Source organism: Somniosus microcephalus, chromosome 6 (genome assembly GCF_052327205.1).
Source record: "Somniosus microcephalus isolate GS21.2 chromosome 6, FLI_Smic_1.0, whole genome shotgun sequence".
NCBI lineage: Eukaryota > Metazoa > Chordata > Chondrichthyes > Squaliformes > Somniosidae > Somniosus > Somniosus microcephalus.
Genome location: NC_140992.1, coordinates 8,526,880 through 8,550,853, shown reverse-complemented (window position 1 = coordinate 8,550,853; position 23,974 = coordinate 8,526,880). Strand labels below are relative to the sequence as shown.

At 47.9% G+C, this 23,974-nt stretch overlaps 1 protein-coding gene across 1 annotated transcript in view; it reads left to right on the top strand.

The window, feature by feature from the left end:
• Nucleotides 1-23,974, top strand: part of dvl3b (dishevelled segment polarity protein 3b) — a 187,358-nt gene that overhangs the window by 30,190 nt on the left and 133,194 nt on the right. The gene's annotated exons all lie outside the window — the stretch shown is intronic.

Sequence of the window (23,974 nt, the reverse complement as noted above, 5' to 3'; positions counted from 1 at the left end):
CACTGTATAGCACTGGGGACAGTACTGGTGGGTACAGGTCTATCTCTGTATAACACTGGGGTACAGTACTGGTGGGTACAGGTCTGTCACTAACACTGAGGTACAGTACTTGTGGGTACAGGTCTGCCACTGTGTAACACTGGGGTACAGTACTGGTGGGTACAGGTCTGTCACTGTATAACACTGGGGTACAGTACTGGTGGGTACAGGTCTATCACTGTATAACACTGGGTACAGTACTGGTGGGTACAGGTCTATCACTGTATAACACTGGGGTACAGTACTGGTGGGTACAGGTCTATCACTGTATAACACGGGTACAGTACTGGTGGGTACAGGTCTATCACTGTATAACACGGGTACAGTACTGGTGGGTACAGGTCTATCACTGTATAACACTGGGGTACAGTACTGGTGGGTACAGGTCTGTCTCTATAACACGGGTACAGTGCTGGTGGGTACAGGTCTGCCACTATATCACTGGGGTACAGTACTGGCGGGTAAAGGTCTGTCACTATAACACTGCGGAACAGTACTGGTGGGCACAGGTCTGTCACTGTATAACACTGGGGTACAGTACTGGTGGGTACAGGTCTGTCACTGTATAACACGGGTACAGTACTGGTGGGTACAGGTCTGTCACTGTATAACACTGGGGTACAGTACTGGTGGGTACAGGTCTGTCACTGTATAACGGGTACAGTACTGGTGGGTATAGGTCTGTCACTGTATAACACTGGTGTACAGTACTGGTGGGTACAGGCCGCTCACTGTATAACACTGGGGTACAGTACTGGTGGGTACAGGTCTGTCACTGTATAACACTGGGGTACAATACTGGTGGGTACAGGTCTGTCACTATAACACTAGGGTACAGTACTGGTGGGTACAGGTCTGTCACTAACACTGGGGTACAGTACTGGTGGGTACAGGTCTGTCACTGTGTAACACTGGGGTACAGTACTGGTGGGTACAGGTCTGTCACTGTATAACACTGGCGTACAGTACTGGTGGGTACAGGTCTGTCACTGTATAACACTGGGGTACTGTACTGGTGGGTACCAGTCTGTCCCTGTATAACACTGGGGTACAGTACTGGTGGGTACAGGTCTGTCACTAACACTGGGGTACAGTACTGGTGGGTACAGGTCTGTCACTGTATAACACTGGGGTACAGTACAGGTGGGAACAGGTCTGTCACTGTATAACACTGGGCTACAGTACAGGTGGGAACAGGTCTGTCAGTGTATAACACTGGGTTACAGTACTGGTGGGTACAGGTCTGTCACTGTTTAACACTGGGGTACAGTACTGGTGGGTATACGTCTGTCAGTGTATAACACTGGGGTACAGTACTGGTGGGTACAGGTCTGTCACTGTATAATACTGGGTACAGTACTGGTGGGTACAGGTCTGTCACTAACACTGGGGTACAGTACTGGTGGGGACAGGTTTGTCACTGTATAACACTGGGATACAGTACTGGTGGGTACAGGTCTATCACTGTATAACGGGTACAGTACTGGTGGGTACAGGTCTATCACTATAACACTGGGGTACAGTACTGGTGGGTACAGGTCTGTCACTGTATAACACTGGGATACAGTACTGGTGGGTACAGGTCTATCACTGTAAACACTGGGGTACAGTACTGGTGGGTACAGGTCTATCACTGTATAACACTGGGGTACAGTACTGGTGGGTACAGGTCTGTCACTGTATAACACTGGGGTACAGTACTGGTGGGTACAGGTCTATCACTGTATAACACTGGGGTACAGTACTGGTGGGTACAGGTCTATCACTGTATAACACTGGGGTACAGTACTGTTGGGTACAGGTCTGTCACTGTATAACACTGGGGTACAGTACTGGTGGGCACAGGTCTGTCACTGTATAACACTGGGGTACAGTACTGGTGGGTACAGGTCTCTCACTGTATAACACTGGGGTACAGTACTGGTGGGGACAGATTTGTCACTATAACACTGGGGTACAGTACTGTTGGGTACAGGTCTGTCACTGTATAGCACTAGGGTACAGTACTGGTGGATACAGGTCTGTCACTGTATAACACTGGGGTACAGTACTGGAGGGTACAGGTCTGTTACTATCACACTGGGGCACAGGTCTGTCACTGTATAACATGGGTACAGTACTGGTGGGTACAGGTCTGGCACTGTAACATGGGTATAGTACTGGTGGGTATAGGTCTGTCACTGTATAACACTGGGGACAGTACTGGTGGGTACAGGTCTATCTCTGTATAACACTGGGGTACAGTACTTGTGGGTACAGGTCTGTCACTGTAATACTGGGGTACAGTACTGGTGGGGGACAGGTCTGTCACTGTATAACACTGGGGTACAGTACTGGTGGGTACAGGTCTATCACTGTATAACACGGGTACAGTACTGGTGGGTACAGGTCTATCACTATAACACTGGGGTACAGTACTGGTGGGTACAGGTCTATCACTATAACACTGGGGTACAGTACCGGTGGGTACAGGTCTATCACTATTACACTGGGGTACAGTACTGGTGGGTACAGGTCTATCACTATAACACGGGTACAGTACTGGTGGGTACAGGTCTATCACTGTACAACACTGGTGTACAGTACTGGTGGGTACAGGTCTATCACTGTAAACACTGGGGTACAGTACTGGTGGTGTAGTGTATGTACCCGTCTACCCTTAAGGAAATTATTGTATGTAACCGTTCACCTTTAAGGGAACTCCTTTAAGTGTGGCACTACTTGTTTGGCTTCTGTATACTGTAATACCGACAGTGACCACACCAGTATATAAGTGTTGTGACAGGATAACTGGGGCAGATTCGCCCGGACCTTCGAATAGTAAAGACCTGTTTTGTTTGTTACTTCTGAAGTCTGTGTATTTATTAACTGCACAACCCACAGACTTTACAGTGGCGACGAGTCCGATCGTACCTTGCGGCAAGATTACCAAAGCAAGAAGAGCGTCGAAGAGAGGCAACCGCCCTCGTCGTGCTGCTGGAAGAAAACACGAGGCTGCAGCAGGAGAAAGGTGGAAGACTTTAGCAACAAAAGCTTCCGTCTGCAACAGGCACTGACTACCCTTCTACCACGGTACAGAGTGAGCCGATCAGCAGGCAACAAGGCGGCCGAAGAGACTGTGAGTAGGGGAAGGGGTAGAGAATATCCGGAGGATAAGGGCAGAGCACTCGACCTCGGTCGAGGGGGAGCTGAGCCGGTCAAAAGTCGGGTCCAACGGCGTCTGGTGACAGCCGGACCGCGATCGGCGGGAAAAATCCGGGCAGCGACCGCAGCCACGAAGCGCTGAGCCTGCGAGTAGGCGTGGGAGGAGAAACCCAGCCGCAGCCGGGGAGGGAAACACCGGTCTGCGAGAGGGCTGGGGAGGCGAACGGGAACCGTGCGGGTGAGAGCCGGGTGCGGAGTGAGAGACTGCGAGGAGCCAGTCCAGCGGCTGAGCTGTTCTCCACCAACGGGGTGTACCCAGAGCCGGTAGAACCGAACGTGCGGGAGAGGGAGAGACAGAGCAGAGCACGGGGAGAGAGAGACTGCGCGAGAGCCAGTCCAGCGGCTGAACTGTCCTCCGTTAACGGGGTGTACCCAGCGCCGGTAGAGCCGTGCGGGCGGGAGGAGAAGACAGAGCCGAGTAGGGGGAGCTGTGCGAGAGCCAGCCCAGCGGCTGAACCTGTCCGCTGCGGGGAAAGCGTACCCCTTCCACCAGGAAGAAACGCGGGAAGCCGCCATTAGGCGGAGGAGCCGACAGAAGCGGGAAACCGCCATTGAAGTGGGCGGGGAGAGAAAGGAAGAGCGGGAAACCGCCAAATTCGCGGGAAAAGCCGCCATCTTAAAAAAAAAAAAAAATACATAAGAATTTAAAGAAATATTTGTGTTGTACCCAAAGAAAGGAAGATGCCTAAGCGTGGGGACAGCAACGATTTTAACTCCGAAATAGAAGACTGGCCCACGTACGTGGAACGTATTGAGATACATTGTAAGGCTAACAAAATAGCTAAGGAGGAAAAAGCTGTAACCTTACTTAACATGATGGGTGCGAAAACATTCGGGTTGTTGAAACACCTTCTCTCTCCAGCTAAACCGGCGGATCAGACTTTCGAGGATATAGTAGCGGTGCTGAAGGATCACTTGAACCCCACACCGTTGAAGCTGGCTGAACGATTCAGATTCTATGCGAGAACGCAGAAGAAAGACGAAAGCAACGCGGAATACTTGGTCGAACTGCGGAGGCTAGCGAAACACTGCCAGTTCGGAGGGAATCTGACAGAGGCACTGCGAGACAAGTTCATATGTGGATTGTCCAAAGAAGGGACACAAAAGCGACTACTGGAAGAGAACAACCTCACACTTGACAGGGCTGTCCTTATAGCCGCATCATACGAAGCCGCAGCAAAAGGAACGGCGGTAATGCAGCGGAAGACGGTGGCACTAGGGGTGGACCACATCACCTCGAGGACTACGAAATGCTATCGTTGTGGGAAGACAACACACGACCAGAAGCGTTGCTGGGGTAAAAACCAAGAATGCCGGAAATGTGGCAAGATCGGGCACATAGCTAAAGTGTGCCGGTCAGGAACGACGTACAACAATGACGAGTCCTCACAAAAATGGTACAGAAAGGTACAAGAGGCGACTAGGAAGAGTCTGAAGGAACAGAAGTCGGACTCACACTCCAAACACAAAGGACTGGACAGTCTGAGAATCCACAACGTGAGCAATGAAGCCGACCGACAAACTATTTGGATAACGTTACAGATTGAGAAGGTCCAAGTAAAAATGGAAGTAGACACCGGATCGGCGTTGACTGTCATGAATAAGCATGACTATAAAAAGTTTTTCAAGCATATTCCACTACGGAATACGGATCTAGTGCTGCAGACATACACCGGGCACAAAGTATTCCCCATCGGAAAACTAGAGGTTAAGGTGAGATACCAGGATAAAGTTCACCACCGGTTAGATCTGTAGGTGTTGCCTGAGGGAGGTCCACCACTTCTGGGACGAGAGTGGATCCGAAAAATAAAGATGGACTGGCATGCACTAAACACCATGACGGTGGAGTCCGAAAAAGAGGATGTCAAACCTGAACGGTTGTCCAGAATATTAGACGAAGCTAAAGAGGTATTCCAGCAAGGACTGGGAACGCTGCGAGGTATTAAAGCAAAGGTCAAGATTGCAGAACATGCAAGCCCAAAGTTTTTTAAGGCCAGATCGGTACCGTACGCAATACGACCAGCAGTAGAGGCAGAACTAGAAGAACTTGAACGATCAGGGGTTCTGTCAAAAGTAGACTGGAGTGAGTGGGCCACGCCCATTGTTCCCGTCATGAAATCCTCACCAAGTAATAAGCCAGGGGGACCGGGGAAGGTCCGTATCTGCGGAGATTTCAAGATCACAGTGAATCCGGTACTTCACACGGTACAATACCCGCTTCCGCGGATTGAAGATATTTTGGCTTCATTGGCTGGAGGGAAGCACTTCACGAAGATAGACTTGGCTCAGGCATATTTACAGATGGAGGTTGAGGAAGAGTCACGCCAATACCTCACCATCAACACTCACAGAGGCTTGTATCGCTATAATAGACTGGTCTTTGGAGTAGCTTCGGCGCCAGCAATTTGGCAGAGGGCCATGGAACAGGTGTTACAAGGAATTCCAAGCACGCAGTGCTACTTAGATGATATTCTAATCACGGGAAAAGATGAGGAAGAACACCTCACGAATTTGAAACTGGTACTCACCAGGTTGAAGGAGTATGGCCTTCGGGTTAATCGCAAGAAGTGTGAGTTTTTCCAAAAACGGATCTCATACTGCGGTCATGTCATTGACCGAGAGGGACTACATAAGTCACCGGAAAAGATAGAAGGTCGTGAAGGCCCCCGCTCCAGGAAACGTGTCACAGCTAAGGTCATTCTTGGGGTTGATTAATTATTATCACAAGTTTCTGCCAAATTTATCTACGGTGCTGCATCCGCTAAATGAGCTGTTGCGGAAAGAAACACCATGGAGGTGGAGTGGAGAATGCAAAAAGGCTTTTCGCAGGAGCAAGGAGTTGATTACCTCTGAAGAAGTGTTGGCTCATTTCAACCCAGCATTACCCCTTCGGCTAGCTTGTGATGCTTCCCCGTACGGAATTGGGGCAGTACTTTCGCACAGACTACCAAATGGCTCGGAAAGGCCGGTGGCATTCGCGTCCCGATCATTGACACCAGCGGAACGAAATTACGCCCAGATAGATAGGGAGGCCCTCAGTCTTGTGTGGGGCGTGAAGAAATTCAACCATTACCTGCAGTGTAAGAGGTTCACATTGCTGACGGACCACCAGCCGTCGGTGTCCATATTCAACCCAAACAAGGCCGTTTCTACCATGACGGCACAAAGGTTACAAAGATGGTCAGTTTTACTTTGGGCACACCAGTATGATATTGAATACAAACGGTCCAAACAGCATGGAAACGCTGATGGGCTATCACGCTTGCCATTGCCGATGGTAGAAGAAGCGAGGACAGTGGACCCAGTAGAGTTGTTCCACTCATCAAAAGTGGAGTGTCTGCCGATAACAAACTCAATGATTGAGAATGAGACAAGGAATGACCCGACTCTTTCACGAGTCTATGATTTAACGGTGGAGGGATGGCCAGCACAGTGCGAACCAACACTGCAAGCATTCTCACAGAGGAAAGAACAACTGTCAGTGTGTCGAGGAACACTGATGTGTGGGTCTAGAGTGGTGATTCCACCCAAACTCCAAAAGAGGGTACTCAAGGAGCTGCACGAAGGACACCTGGGTGGCGTAAAGATGAAGAATCTAGCAAGGGCGTTTGTGTGGTGGCCAGGCATCGATGGGGACATAGAGGAGATCACGAAGAATTGCCTAGGATGTCAGCGGGTTCAGAATGCGCCACCACAGGCTCCTCTGCACCCATGGGAGTGGCCCTCATCTCCCTGGCAAAGAGTACACATCGACTTTGCTGGTCCATTTATGGACTCGATGTTCCTAATAGCGGTAGATGCCCACTCCAAGTGGCCAGAAGTAATTAAGATGACCACCACCACGACGGAAAAAACCATCACGGTGTTAAGGACTATGTTTGCTCGGAATGGCCTGCCAGAACAGATCTGTTCTGACAATGGACCGCAATTTGTATCTGAGGAATTTAAGAAATTCTTAAAGAGCAATGGAGTTAAACATTACACGTCAGCCCCATACCATCCCGCCTCCAATGGATTGGCTGAAAGGTTTGTCCAGACCTTCAAGAAGGCCGTAAAGGCCATGAGTAATGAAGACATAAGTTTACAGCATAAGGTGGATAGTTTTTTGTTGGCATACCGAAATGCAACCCATGCGGTCACAAATCAAACTCCCGCGATGATGTTTTGTAATAGACGCCTACGATGTCGGCTGGATTTACTCAAACCAAACGTCAGAAGGGACGTAGAGAACCGGCAATTCCAGGGCATGAACGAAAGGGCCACTAGATCCTTCCAGACCGGTCAACGAGTTTTGGCCCGGGACTATCGTACTGAGAAATGGCAGCCTGGAACGATTGGAAAAAGGCTAGGCCCGTTGATGTACACTGTGGACATTGGAGACAATATAATAAGGCGCCATGTTGACCAGATCATAGGGTCCGCCACAAATGGGCCCCCGACTTCACCACCTTACCCGGATAAGGTTGAGACTGAGTTACCCAGAACACCTACGTCCGATCTGGTAGTTCTGGAGTCAGAGGAACCTGACACTGTGCTTCGAGCCGATTCAACTTTACCAGAAACACCTACTAGCCCGCTTGGAATGACGACACCACTGCGGCGTTACCCGGACAGAATCCGGAAACCTCCCGAAAGACTGAATCTATGAACTGTTAAATAAATCTGTATATATATATGTGATAATGTATGTCCACTATGGACTCAGTATGTTGAAAGCTAAAAAGGGAGGATTGTAGTGTATGTACCCGTCTACCCTTAAGGAAATTATTGTATGTAACCGTTCACCTTTAAGGGAACTACTTTAAGTGTGGCACTACTTGTTTGGCTTCTGTATACTGTAATACCGACAGTGACCACACCAGTATATAAGTGTTGTGACAGGATAACTGGGGCAGATTCGCCCGGACCTTCGAATAGTAAAGACCTGATTTGTTTGTTACTTCTGAAGTCTGTGTATTTATTAACTGCACAACCCACAGACTTTACAGGTGGGTACAGGTCTATCACTGTATAACACTGGGGTACAGTACTGGTGGGTACAGGTCTGTCACTGTATAACACTGGGGTACAGTACTGGTGGGTACAGGTCTATCACTGTATAACACTGGGGTACAGTACTGGTGGGTACAGGTCTATCACTGTATAACACTGGGGTACAGTACTGGTGGGCACAGGTCTGTCACTGTATAACACTGGGGTACAGTACTGGTGGGTACAGGTCTGTCACTGTATAACACTGGGGTACAGTACTGGTGGGTACGGGCCTGATATTGTATAACTCTGGTGTACAGTACTGGTGGGTACAGGTCTGTCACTGTATAACACTGGGGTACAGTACTGGTGGGTACAGGTCTGTCGCTGTATAACACTGGGGTACAGTACTGGTGGGTACAGGTCTGTCGCTGTATAACACTGGGGTACAGTACTGGTGGGTACAGGTCTGTCATAGTATAACACTGGGGTACAGTACTGTTGGGTACAGATCTATCACTGTATAACACTGGGGTACAGTCCTGGCATTGTAGTCCACACACTTGGTGATGGAGCGCAGAAAGCAAAACTGTGATTGTATATCAAGCAGTAAAAGTGAGTTAAATATGATGAGCCTCTGTGGCAAATTTCCCCACAATTTTGTCACAGTTGCTCACATTCTAATCACATCGTCTTGAAGTTGGGATGTGGGTAGAAAGCAGTGTAGCCGAGCCTGACCCCATCCTCACCTGACCCCTACACAGGAGTCGCTGGAGTGGGATCCGGAGTGGGAACCCCGGCTGTTCGCTTTTTTGTCTCTCCTTCAGAGACCAGCGGCAGTGTCGGAGTTGCCATCTTTCTGATGAGGCGATAAACCGAGGCCCCGTCCGCTCCCTCGGGTGGACGTAAAATATTCCGCAGCACTATTTAGTAGAAGAGCGGGGGAATTCTCCCCGGCGTCCTGGGGCCAATAGTTATCCCTCAACCAACACCACTTAAAAACAGATTATCTGGTCATTTATCTCATTGCTGTTTGTGGGAGCTTGCTGTGCGCAAATTGGCTGCTGAGTTTCCTATATTACAACAGTGACTACACTTCAAAAGTAATTAATAGCATTGGGACGCCCTGAATGGCACTATATAAATGCAAGTCAGTCTTAAAAACAGAAAATGTCGGACGCACTCCGCAGGTCAGGCAGTATCTGTGGAGAGAGAAACAGAGTTAACATTTCAGGTCGATGACCTTTCGTCAGAACTGGAAGATGTTCGAGATGTCACAGGTTTCCCTGCCTCTGCACTTGCTTAAAACCTGCTGTTTCCATCTTGAAAGCTGCACTTGTTCCCCAGCATGCACAGCCTTTTAAGGAGAGAGAATTCTGGATAACTAATTCGCAGCACTGCCTGAAATAAAAACAGAGCATGTCGGAAATACAAATAATCCCCCCCCCCCAGGTCCATCAGTTATCTGGTGAGGGAAAGGGAGTGCTTGGGTTGACGTTTATGGTCTGGACGCTTCTGTAGAACTGGTTGGAGCAGCTCCAGATTAGCAGTCTGCTGCGGTGATGAAACGTTTCCAGGGAGACCCTTCATAGCGACATTCCCCACTCTTCTCTCTTCACCCCCTCCACCCCCACCCCGAGCGATGACTTCAATGGCCGGGAGCTGTCGGACAGCTGCGGTGTAGCACAGTTGACCCAGGAGAGTGACGCGGGCTGAAGTGTGTGTCGGGGTGGGGAGTGATTTTCTTTGGCTCTGAGGCTCTCCATTGATACACTTGACAGAACTGTAATGATTTAACTGACTTATGTTGCCAGATGGTATGGGGACACTACAGTGCTCCGCACACTGACAATCGAATGCTGCTCCACAGGAGGCGATGGCCGCCCCTGCTCTCGTTAAGCACGGTGACTGAGAAGGGTTGTGTTCATCAGCAGAGCACCACGTCTGTACAGGCTGGGCCCCGCCCTGTGAATTAATAAGAATATAAGAATTAGGAGCAGGAGTCGGCCATTCGGCCCCTCGAGCCTGCTCCACCATTCAATAAGATCCTGGCTGGTCCTCGACCTCAACTCCACTTTCCTGCACTATCCCTTCTTCCCTTGATTCCAAAAATCTATCGATCTCTGTCTTGAATATACTCAAAGACTCAGCCTCCACAGCCCTCTGGGGTAGAGAATTCCAAAGATTCACAACCCGCAGTGAAGAAATTCCTCCTCATCTTAGTCTTAAATGGCCGACCCCTTTATCCTGAGACTATGCCCCCTAGTTCTAGACTCTCCAGCCAGGGGGAAACTACCTCTTAGCATCTACCCTGTCAATCCCTCTAAGAGTTTTATATGTTTCAATGAGATCACCTCATTCTTCTAAACGCCAGAGAGTGTCGGTCCATACTATTCAATCTCTCCTCATAAGACAACCCTCTAATCCCAGGAATCAATCTGGTGAACCTTCGTTGTACCCCCTCCAAGGCAAGTATATCCTTCCTTAGGTAAGGAAACCAAAACTGTGCACAGTACTCCAGGTGTGGTCTCACAGCAAGACTTGCTTACTCTTGCTCTCCAACCCCCTTGCAATAAAGGCTAACATACCATTTGCCTTCCTACTTACTTACTGCACCTGCATGTTAACTTTCTGTGATTCGTGTACGAGGACACCCAAATCCCTCTTTGTGGGAGCTTGCTGTGTGCAAATTATCTGCTGTGTTTCCTACATTACAACAGTGACTATACTTCAAAAGTACTTGGCTGTAAAGCGCTTTGGGACGTCGTGAAAGGCGCTATAGAAATGCAAGTCTTTTTCTTTCTTAGAATCTTGAAGACCTCAGTAAGAATTTCCCCCGAGCTTTCTGTTATCCAGTTTAAGTTAGATGGCGCAATAGCTGACATTTTATCTTTATCCTGAAGAGGACTCTGGACTTATTCAAATCAGACCTTATGATCCAGATAAGAGGTGCTGACTATTGTTCTTTCTTTGCTGACGGGTTCAAGTCTCTGGAGTGGAGCTCAAACCCACACAACCTACTGACCCAGAGGTGAGCGTACGATTAAAAAGAAAGACTTGCATTTCTATTGCCCCTTTCACGAACACTGGACGTCCCAAAGCACTTTACAGCCAATGAAGTACTTTAGAAGTGTAGTCACTGTTGTAATATAGGAAACGTGACAGCCAATTTGCGCACAGCAAGCTCCCACAAACAGCGATGTGATAATGACCAGATAATCTGTTTTAGTGATGTTGACTGAGTGATAAATATTGGCCCCAGGACACCGGGGATTACTCCCCTGCTCTGCTTCGAAATAGTGCACCTGAGAGAGCAGACGGAGCCTCGGTTTAACGTCTCATCCAAAAGACAGTGCGGCACTCGCTCAGCACTGCAGTGGGGGTGTCAGCCAAGACTTTCGTGCTCAAGTCTCTGGAGTGGGACGAGAACCCACAACCTTCTGACTCGGAGGCAACCAGCTTAGCTGAGCTGACACAGCCTAGGTGTTTGGGTACACAGTTCAGTTGGGTGTGGCGCAGCCAGCACTCAGTGCTGCCCTTTATCTACGCTGCACAGGTAGAGCTGCAGTGAGCTCATTTGGTGGGCGCTGGACACACGGGGGGAAAATTGAGTCGCGCCCCCTTTGGGACGTTAACTTTGCCGAAGAAATTAGCGCCCCTGCGGCCGAAATTCATCGGTAGCGCCCCAAGAGGGAAGCGGGGCGCTACTGGAAGTGCCCCGCCTCCCTCTTGGGGCGCTGCGAGTGAATATCGCGGCACTACGCAGGCCTTCCTCCCGTCAGTAAAGGGAGGGGCCTGGTGCAGCACGACCCGGGGCCCAGCTGGGCCACCAGGGATCAGAGTGCCGGCAAAAGAGCCCGGCACTCGAGAGAAGTGCCAGGCTCACGGAGCGCAGCCGGCACTCTGCAGGGGGGCTGCTCAGGAGGCCGGGGATGGCAACAGGGGCAGGTGCTGGCAGGAGGCCAGCAACAAAAATGGCCGCCCGGCACCTCACCTTTAATTAGCGCCGCCCTGGCCGCAGGTAGGCCCCTCTGACCCCGTCGGACATAGCGTCTGGCGGTAAGTCAGGGGGCGCTACCGAAGATCGGCACGAGCGGTACGCTGCGCACGGCGATGACATCATCACTGGCGCACAGCGCCGCGGGGCGCTAACGGTTACTGCAGCCGCTAACATCCTGCTAAATTTCGTGGTCTTAGGGCGTGAATGGGAGGCGCAAAGCAACCGAATTTTTAGGCCACAGAGGGTTAGGTTTTCCAATCAGCATTAATTTAGGACCGACACTAACCCATTAGGAATGAATTGCATAACACCAATCAGTAAATGCAGCCTAGCCTGTTTACCTCTTCCTCTATTTTACATAAGATAAGAAATAGGAGCAGGAGTCGGCCATTCGGCCCTTCGAGCCTGCTCCGCCATTCAATGAGATCATGGCTGATCTTCTGCCTCAACTCCATTCACCGGCCCTATCGCCATATCCCTTGATGCCCTTACTAGTCAGAAATCTATCGACTTCTGTTTTGAATATACCCAATGACTGAGCCTCCACAGCCCTCTGGGGTAGAGAATTCCAAAGATTCACCACCCTCTGTGTGAAGAAATTTCTTCTCATCTCAGTCCTGAATGACCTACCCTTTATCCTGAGGCTGTGGCCCCGGGTTCTAGACTCCCCAGTCAAGGGAAACATTCTCCCAGCATCCACCCTATCAAGCCCTGTAATAATTTTGTATGCTTCAATGAGATCCCCTCTCATTCTTCTGAATTCAAAAGAAATACAGGCCTAGTTTACTCAATCTCTTCTCATACGACAGTCCCCCATCTCAGGAACCAGTCTGGTGAACCTTCGTTGCACTCCCTCTATGGCAAGTATATCCTTCCTTAGGTAAGGAGACCAAAATTGTACACAGTACTCCAGGTGTGGTCTCACCAAGGCCCTATATAATTGGAATAAGACTTCTTCACTCCTGTACTCAAATCCTTGACGCAGTCCTCCACACTATTTGGTATACCTCAGAATTTGGTATCATCTGCAAACTTTATCATATTTCTAATTTCTGAGTCCAAATCATTTATGAACAAGTGGTCCCAGCACTGATCCCTGTGGGACACCACTTCCCACCAGTCCAAGAAACTTCCCTTAACTCCTACCCTCTGTTTTCTGTTTTGTAGCTGTCTTTCAATCCATTCTGTTGCCTCAACCCTGACTCCACACACCCTGACTGTTGTCACAAGTCTTTTATGTGACACCTTATCGAAGACCTTCTGAATGTCTTGGATGAGCAGAAATTTCTTCCGTTTAAATATTGGGAAGACTGAAGCCATTATCTTCAGTTCCCACCACAAACTCCGTTCCCTAGCCACCGGCTCCATCCCTCTCCCTGGCCACCGACAGAGGCCGAACCAGACTGTTGGCAACCTTGGCGTCCTATTTGACGTTGAGCCGAGCTTCCGACCCCATATTCTCTCCATCACCAAGACCGCCTACTTCCACCTCCGTAACATCACCCAACTCCGCCCCTGTCTCAGCACAACTGCTGCTGAATCCCTCATCCATGCCTTTGTTACATCCAAACTCGACTATTCCAAAGCTCTCCTGGTGGACCTCCAATCTTGCACCCCCCATAACCTTGAGCTCATCCAAAACTCTCCTGCCTATATACTAACTCGCACCAAGTCCCATTCACCCATCACCCCTGTGCTCGCTGACCTCCATTGGCTCCTGGTCCTGCAACGCTTCGATTTAAAAATCCTCATCCTTGTTTCAAATCCCTCCATGGCTTTGCCCATCCCCATCTCTGTAACCTCCTCCAGCCCTACAAGCCTCCAAGATCTCTGCGCTCCTCCAATTCTGAACTCTTGCACATCCCCAATTTTAAGCACAACATCATTGGCGGCTGTGCCTTCAGCTGCCTGGGCCCTAAGCTCTTGAAATCCTTCCCTAAACCTCTCTACCTCTCTCCTTCTTTAAGATTGCTTAAAACCTACCTCTTCAACCAAGCTTTTGGTCAAAGAGGTAGGTTTTAATATCTCCTTATGTGGCCCAGTGACAAGTTTTTTATGGTAAAGCTCCTATGAAGCACCTTGGGACATTTTACTATTTTAAAAGCGCTATATAAATGTAAGCTGTTGTTGTTATTGTCTATGAGTACCATATCTACTACACTGCCCTTGTCTATTCCTTCTGTTACTTCTTCAAAGAAGGTTGGTTAAACACGACCTTTTAGAAATCCAGGCAGATTATTTTCATTGTATTCTCCATCTGCAGATGTTTTGGTATCTGATGTCTAGTATCTTTCCTACGTCTATCGTTCCCCAGGTTAGCTCTATCCCCCTATTTGAAGATAGGAATTACATTTGCCATTTGCCAGTCTTGATCCGATGCTGAGAGGGGTGGGACGCCAGGTCAGGATTTCTGCACATCTCCGATTTAAGAAGAGAAAAAAATAAGTCTCCCTCATTAAATCTAATGCAAAAATGGAAGAGGGAAGTGATAGGGGAAACACGATAGCAAAATACTGCGGATGCTGGAAATCCGAAATAACAACAGAAAACGCTGGAAAAACTCAGCAGGCCAGGCAACATCCGTGGAGAGAGAAATAGAGTCAACGTTTCAGGTCGAAGTAGAGTTTTGACCTGAAACGTTAACTCTGTTTCTCTCTCCACGGATGTTGCCTGGCCTGCTGAGTTTCTCCAGCGTTTTCTGTTGATAGGGGAAACACCCGTGTGTCACAGTTTAAATGTCCTGACCCCCACCTCACGCTCTGGACTGTCAGTCAAGCATCAGCCGAAGCCAACAGATGCACAGCACTGGCTGTGTTATTCAGATAAAGACCGTCTTGCAGGAAGGGGAAAAAACCCTCCTCAGATTGCCTAGCAACATACAGGAGACAGGAAGTGGTAGAGGCTGAGATGCCAAGGCAGGAAACTGTGGTTAAAAATCACAGGCCTAATCAAGGCCTCACCACAGACCACAGCTCGCTGTAATCTGACACCCTCTGACTTTGAACGGGTTGTTAGAGACCAAACATTTGTTTGCAGCGTTTTATTTTCATCTTTAGCCCGAGAATTTAACCCCTCTTTCGCACATGATCTGGGCCAACACTCAGTACTGAGGGGAGCGCTGCACTGTCGGGGGGTGCCGTCTATAGAAACATAGAAACATAGAAGATAGGAGCAGGAGTAGGCCATTCGGCCCTTCGAGCCTGCTCCGCCATTTAATGAGATCATGGCTGATCATCCAAATTCAGTACCCTGTCCCTGCTTTCTCCCCATACCCCTTGATCCTTTTAGCCTCAAGAAATATATCCAACTCTTTCTTGAATATATTTAATGAATTGGCCTCTACTGCCTTCTGTGGCAGAGAATTCCACAGGTTCACCACTCTCTGGGTGAAGAAATTCCTCCTCATTTCAGTCCTAAATGGCTTACCCTTATCCTTAGACTATGACCCCTGGTTCTGGACTCCCGGCCATCAGAAACATCCTTCCTGCATCTAGTCTGTCCAGACCTGACAGAATTTTATAGGTTTCGATGAGATCCCCTCTCAATCTTCTAAACTCCAGTGAGTATAAGCCCAATCGACACAATCTCTCCTCGTACGTCATTCCTGCCATCCCAGGTATCAGCCTGGTGAATCTTCGCTGCACTCCCTCCATGGCAAGAACGTCCTTCCTCAGGTAAGGTGACCAAAACTGCACACAATACTCAAGGTGCGGTCTCACCAAGGCCCTGTACAACTGCAGCAAGACATCCTTGTTCTTGTACTCTTGCTACGAAGGCCAACATACCATTTGCCACCTTAACCGCCTGCTGCACCTGCATGCTTACCTTCAGCGACTGGTGCACAAGAACACCCAGGTCTCTTTGCACTCCCCTTCTCCCAATCTATTGCCATTCAAATAATAATCTGCCTTCCTGTTTTTGCCACCAAAGTGGATAACCTCTCATTTATCCACATTATAGTGCATTTGCCATGTTTCTGCCCAATCACCCAACCTGTCCGAATCGTACTGGAGTTTCACGACATCCTCCTCACAGCATACCCTCCCACCCAGCTTTGTGTCGTCTGCAAATTTGGAGATATTACATCCAATTCCCTCGTCCAGATCATTAATATATATTGTGAACAGCTGGGGTCCTAGGACCGATCCTTGCGGTACCCCACTAGTCACTGCCTGCCACTCGGAAAACGACCCATTTATTCCAACTCTTTGCTTTCTGTCCGCCAACCAGTTCTCTATCCAAGTCAATACCTTGCCCCCAATCCCATGTGCCTTAATTTTGCACGCTAACCTCTTATGCGGGACCTTATCGAAAGCCTTCTGAAAGTCCAAATACACCACATCCACTGGTTCTCCCTTATCTATTTTACCAGTTACATCCTCAAAAAATTCCAGTAGATTAGTCAAGCATGATTTACCTTTTGTAAATCCATGTTGACTTTGTCTGATCCTGTCACTGCTTTCCAAGTGCTCTGCTATTACATCTGAGGCAACGTTAAACCCAGGCCCCACCTGCCCCCTCAGGTGGATGTAAACAGTCCCTTGCTACTGTTAAAGGAGGAGCAGGGGAGATCTCCAGGTTTCCTGACCAACATTTATCCTTCAACCAACATCACCAAAAACAGATCAGCTGGTCATTTATCTCGTTGACTGATGCGTGGGACCCTCTTGGGCACAAATTAGCTTCACACTTGCCTACAATACAACACAGGCTGTATTTTAAAATGAATTTATTGGTCGTGAAGTGCTTTGAATGCCTTGAACACATGAAAGGTGAAAGAAGTCTTGCATTTATACAGCGCCTTTCATGACCTCAGGATGTCCCAAGGCACTTTACAGCTAATGAAGTGTTTGACAAATCTGTTCGAGGTTTTTGAGGTTATAACTAACAGAATAGATAAGGGGGAACCAGTGGATGTGGTCTACTTAGATTTTCAGAAGGCATTCGATAAGGTGCCACACAAGAGGTTATTAAACAAAATTAGGGCTCATGGGATTGGGGGTAATATACTAGCATGGATTGAGGATGGTTTGACAGACAGAAAAGAGAGTGGGAATAAGCGGGTCATTTTCGGGTTGGCAGGCTGTAACTAGTGGGGTACCGCAAGAATCAGTGCTTGGGCCTCAGCTATTCACAATCTATATCAATGATTTGGATGAGGGGACCAAATGTAATATAACCAAGTCTGCTGCTGACACAAGGCTGGGTGGGAATGTAAGTTGTGAGGAGGATGCAAGGAGGCTTCAAGGGGATATAGACAGGCTAAGTGAGTGGGCAAGAACATGGCAAATGGAATATAATGTGGAGAAATGTGAAGTTATCCACTTTGGTAGGAAAAAGAGAAAAGCAAAGTATTTTTTAAATGGTGAGAGATTGAGAAATGTTGGTGTTCAGAGGGACCTGGGTGTCCTTGTACACGAATCACTGAAAGTTAACATGCAGGTACAGCAAGCAATTAAGAAAGCAAATGGTATGTTGGCCTTTATTAAAAGAGGATGAGAATATAAGAGCAAAGACATCTTATTGCAATTATATAGGGCCCTGGTGAGACCACACCTGGTCTCCTTACCTAATAAAGGATATACTTGCCAAAGAGGGAGTGCAACGAAGGTTCACCAGACTGGTTCCTGGGATGGGGGAATTGTCCTATGAGGAGAGATTGAGTAGATTGGGCCTATATTCTCTAGAGTTTAGAAACATAGAAGATAGGAGCAGGAGTAGGCCATTCGGCCCCTCGAGCCTGTTCCGCCATTCAACAAGATCATGGCTGATCATCCAAATTCAGTATCCTGTCCCTGCTTTCTCTCCATATCCCTTGATCTCTTTAGCCTCAAGAAATATATCTAACTCCTTCTTGAATATATTTAATGAATTGACGTCAACTGCCTTCTGTGGTAGAGAATTCCACAGGTTCACCATTCCTCTGGGTGAAGAAATTCCTCCTCATCTCTGTCCTAAATGGCTTACCCCTTATCCTTAGACTGTGACCCCTGGTTCTGGACTCCCCCGCCATCGGGAACATCCTTCCTGCATCTAGTCTGTCTAGTCCTGTTAGAATTTTATAAGTTTCAATGAGATCCCCTCTCATTCTTCTAAACTCTAGTGAATACAAGCCCAATCGACCCAATCTCTCCTCATACATCATTCCTGCCATCCCAGGTATCAGTCTGGTGAATCTTCACTGCACTCTTTCCATGGCAAGAACATCCTACCTCAGATAAGGTGACCAAAACTGCACACAATACTCAAGGTGTGGTCTCACCAAGGACCTGTACAACTACAGCAAGACATCTTTGCTCCTGTACTCGAATCCTCTCGCTGTGAAGCCCAACATACCATTTGCCTTCTTAACCGCCTGCTGCACCTGCATGCTTACTTTCAGCGACTGGTGCACAAGGACACCCAGGTCTCGTTGCACTTCCCCTTTTCCCAACCTATTGCCATTCAGATAATAATCTGCCTTCCTGTTTTTGCCACCAAAGTGGATAACCTCACATTTATCCACATTGGGCAGATGCATGGCAGATGCAGTATAATCACCCAACCTGTCCAAATCATACTGGAGTTTCTCTGCATCCTCCTCACAGCACACACGCCCACCCAGCTTTGTGTCGTCTGCAAACTTGGAGATATTACATCTAGTTCCCTTGTCTAGATCATTAATATATAATGTGAATAACTGGGGTCCTAGCACCGATCCCTGCGGTACCCCACTAGTCACTGCCTGCCACTTGGAAAAAGACCATTTATTCCAACTCTTTGCTTCCTGTCTGCCAACCAGTTCTCTATCCAAGTCAGTACCTTACCCCCAATCCCATGTGTTTTAACTTTACAAGCTAATCTCTTATGCGGGACCTTATCGAAAGCCTTCTTAAAGTCCAAATACACCACATCCACTGGTTCTCCCTTATTTATTCTACCAGTTACATCCTCAAAAAATTCCAGTAGATTAGTCAAGTATGATTTACCTTTTGTAAATCCATGCTGACTTTGTCTGATCCTGTCACTGTTTTCCAAGTGCTCTGCTATTACATCTTTTATAATGGACTCTTGCATTTTCTCCACTACCGATGTCCGGCTTACTGGTCAATAATTCCCCGTTTTCTCTCTACCACCTTTTTTAAATAGTGGGGTAACATTAGCTACCCTCCAATCCATGGGAACTGTTCCAGAGTCTATAGAATTTTGGAAGATGACCAGCAATGCATCTACTATTTCTAGGGCCATTTCCTTAAGTACCCTAGGGTGTAGATTATCAGGCCCTGGGGATTTATCGGCCTTCAATCCCGTCAATTTTCCTAACACTATTTCCCTACAAATACTGATTTCATTCAGTTCCTCCCTCTCATTAGACCCTATGTTCCCCGACATCTCTGGGAGGTTATTTGTGTCCTCCTTTGTGAAGACAGAACCAAAGTATGTATTCAGTTGGTCAGCCATTTCTTTGTTCCCCAATTGAAGTTCCCCTGGTCTGACTGCAAGGGACCTATGCTTGACTTCACCAATCTTTTTCTCTTCACATATCTATAGAAGCTTTTATAGTCCGTTTTTATGTTCCCTGCAAGCTTACTCTCATACTCTATTTTCCCCCTCTTAATTAATCCCTTTGTCCTCCTTTGCTGAATCCTAAACTGCTCCCAATCCTCAGGTTTGCTGCTTTTTCTGGCCAATTTATATGTCCTCTCCTTGGATCTTATGCTGTCCCTAATTTCCCTTGTTAGCCACGGTTGAGTCACCTTTTTTGTTTTATTTTTATGCCAAACAGGGATGAACAAATTCTGTAGTTCATCCATGCGACCTTTAAATGTTTGCCATTGCCTATCCACCGTCAACCCTTGAAGTAACATTCCCCAATCCATCCTAGCCAAATTGCGCCTCATCCCATCGTAGTTTCCTTTATTTAAATTAAGGACCCTTGTCTCTGAGTCAACTACTTCACTCTCCATCTCAGTGAAGAATTCGATCATACTATGATCGCTCCACCCCAAGGGGCCTCGCACAACAAGATTGTTAATTAATCCTTTCTCATTACATAATACCCAGTCTAAGATGGCCTGATCTCTAGTTGGTTCCTCGACATATTGGAAACATCCCGTATACACTCTAGGAATTCCTCCTCCACAGTATTGTTACTAATTTGGTTAGCCCAATCTATATGTAGATTAAAGTCACCCATGATAACTGCTGTGCCCTTATTGCACGCATCTCTAATTTTCCGTTTAATGCCATCCCCAACCTCAGCATTACTGTTTGGGGGTCTGTATACACCTCCCACCAACGTTTTCTGCCCCATGGTATTTCTCAGCTCTACCCATACAGATTCCACATCATCAGCGCTAATATCCTTCCTTACTATTGTGTTAATCTCCCCCTTAACCAGCAATGCTACCCCACCTCCTTTTCTTTTTTGCCTGTCTTTCCTGAATATTGAATACCCCTGGATGTTGGATTCCCAGCCTTGGTCACCCTGGAGCCATGTCTCCGTAATCCCAATTATATCATATCCATTTACATCTATTTGTGCAGCTAATTCATCCACCTTATTACGAATGCTCCTCGCATTAAGACACAAAACATTCAGGCTTGTTTTTTAACACTCTTAGACCTTTTTGAATTATTATTTACTGTGGCCATGTTTGATTTACACCCTTGATTTCTCTGACTGCCACTTTTGCTTTTCTCCTTCCTGTCTTTTGCTTCTATCCTTGCTTTCCTTTCCTCTGTCTCCCTGCACAGGTTCCCAACCCCCTGCCATTTTAGTTTAAACCCTCCCTAACAGTACTAGCAAACTCTCCCCCTAGGACATCGGTCCCGGTCCTGCCCAGATGCAAACCATCCAGTTTGTACTGGTCCTACCTCCCCCAGAACTGGTTGCATTGTCCCAGGAATTTGAATCCCTCCCCCTTGCACCATTCCTCTAGCCACGTATTCATCTGAAAGATCCTTCTATTTCTACTCTGACTAGCACGTGGCACTGGTAGCAATCCTGAGATTACTACCTTTGAGGTCCTATTTTTTAATTTACCTCCTAACTCCCTATATTCAGCTTTTAGGACCTCATCCCGCTTTTTACCTATATTGTTGGTACCTATATGTACCACGACAATTTAGAAGAATGAGAGGTGATCTCATTGAAACATACAAAATTCTTACAGGGCTTGACAGGGTAGATGCAGGGAGGATGTTTCCCCTGGCTGGTGAGTCAAGAACCAGGGGTCACAGTCTCAGAATAAGGGGTCGGCCATTTAAGACTGAGATGAGGAGCAATTTTTTCACTCAGTGGGTGATGAATCTTTGGAATTCTCTACCCCAGAGGGCTGTGGATGCTCAGTCGTTGAGTATATTCAAGACAGAGATCGATAGGTTTTTGGATATTAAGGGAATCAAGGGATATGGGGATTGGGCAGGAAGGTGGAGTTGAGGTAGAAGATCAGCCCTGATCTTATTGAATGGCGGAGCCATGTAACGAGATGTTGGAACAGATGACCAAAAGTTTGGTCAAAGAGGTAGGTTTTAAGGAGCGCCTTAAAAGAGGAGAGAGAAGTAGAGAGGTGGCGAGGTTTAGGAAGGGAATTCCAGAGCTTAGGACCTAGACAGCTGAAGGCACGACCACCAATGGTGAAGCATTTAGAATTGGGGATGGTCAAAAGGCCAGACTAGGCGGATAGCAGAGGTCTAGGAGGGATTATAGGGCTGGAGGAGATTTCAGAGATAATGCTCGGATTGCTCTGCTGGTCTCTGCACAGAAAAAGAGTTGTTCGAGTCGGTGTGCAGAGGGATGAGAGAGAGTGAGGATGAGTGTGTGAGACGGAGAAAACCACCGATATAGGAGCACCAAAGCATGCAGAGAGAAAGACGGTATTAATGCTGTTAGACCATGATGCAGATGGATTTTTGTGACTCAAAACTCTACCCATTCTATCCCAACCCGGCTCCATCTATTCTAATCCATACCCCTCACCCTGCATCCATTCTAACTTTCCTGCCCCTAGTCTGATTGAAAGGACACGTCAAGTATCAAGACAGCTTGGTGAGAGTTCAGGTAATCCCAAAACTCATCCTATTACATAGAATTTACAACACTGAAACAGACTATTCAGCCCAACAGGTCTATGCAGGGTTTATGCTCCACATGAGCCTCCTCCCACCCCTCTTGATCTCACCCTATCCGCATATCCTGCCATTCCTTTCTCCCTCATATGCTTATCTAGCTTCCAACAACAACAACTTGTATTTATATAGCTCCTTTAATGTAGTAAAACGTCCCAAGGCGCTGCACAGGACAATTTTAAGACAAAAATTTGACACCGATCCACATAAGGATAAATTAGGGCAGGTGACCAAAAGCTTGGTCAATGAGGTATGTTTTAAGGAGAGTCTTAAAAGGAGGAAAGAGAGGTAGCGAGGCGGAGAGGTTTAGGCAGGGAATTCCAGAGCTTAGGGCCCAGGCAACAGAAGGCACGGCCACCAAAGGTTGAGTGATTATAATCAGGGATCTTCAAGAGGGCAGAATTAGAGGAACGCAGATATCTCGGGGGTGGGGGGGGCGGGCATTGTGGGGCTGAAGGAGATTCCCCTTAAAAGATATCTACGTTATTCGCCTCAACCACTCCATGTTGTAGCAAGTTCCACATTCCGAGTAGAATGGGTCTAAATTCCCTGGCATTTAGAAGACTGAGGGCTGATCTCATTGAAACATATAAAATTCTTAGCGGGCTTGACAGGGTAGATGCTGAGAGATTGTTTCCCCTGGCTGGAGAGTCTAGAACCAGGGGTCACAGTCTCAGAATAAGGGGTCGGCCATTTAAGACTGAGATGAGGAGGAATTTCTTTACTCAGAGGGTTGTGAATCTTTGGAATTCTCTACCGTGACTGTGAATGCTGAGTCGTTGAGTGTTTGCAAGGCTGAGATCGATAGATTTTTGGACTCTAGGGGAATCAAGGGATATGGAGATCGGGCGGGAAAGTGGAGTTGAGGTCGATGATCAGCCGTGATCCTATTGAATGGTGGAGCAGGCTCGAGGGGGTGTATGGCCGACTCCTGCTCCTATTTCTTATGCTCTTAAACAGCAATGTGATAATGACCAGATAATCTGTTTTTAGAATTTGGTTGAAAAAGAAAGAAGAAAGACTTGCATTTCTCCAGCGCCTTTCATGACCACCGGACGTCCCAAAGCGCTTTACAGCCAATGAAGTACTTTTGAAGTGTAGTCACTGTTGTAATGTAGGAAACACAGCAGCCAATTTGCGCACAGCAAGCTCCCACAAACAGCAACGTGGTAATGACCAGATAATCTGTTTCAGTGATGTCGGTCGAGGGATAAATGTTGACCAGGACACCAGGGATAACTCCCCTGTTCTTCTTCGAAATAGTTCCACGGGATCTTTTACGCCCACCTGAGAGGGTTGACGGGGCCTCGGTTTAATGTCTCATCTGAAAGACAGCCCCTCCGACATTGTAGCTCTCCCTCAGCACTGCACTGGGAGTATCGGCCTGTATTATGTGCTTAATGCCCTGGAGTAGGACTTGAACCCACGACCTTCTGATTCAGAGGTGGGAGTGTTACCCACTGAGCCATGGCTGACATGCAATTGAACAGTAGACCAGGGTGACATCCCGGAGTATCCCACTCTGTGGGGTGGGGGTGGGGGGGGTGGGTTGGGGGGGGGGGTGGGGGTGGGGGGGGTGGGGGAATCCCTTTCCTGCTGCCATGGACAAGATAGGGAATTGACCTGGCAGGGAATGATAAGAGCAGACAC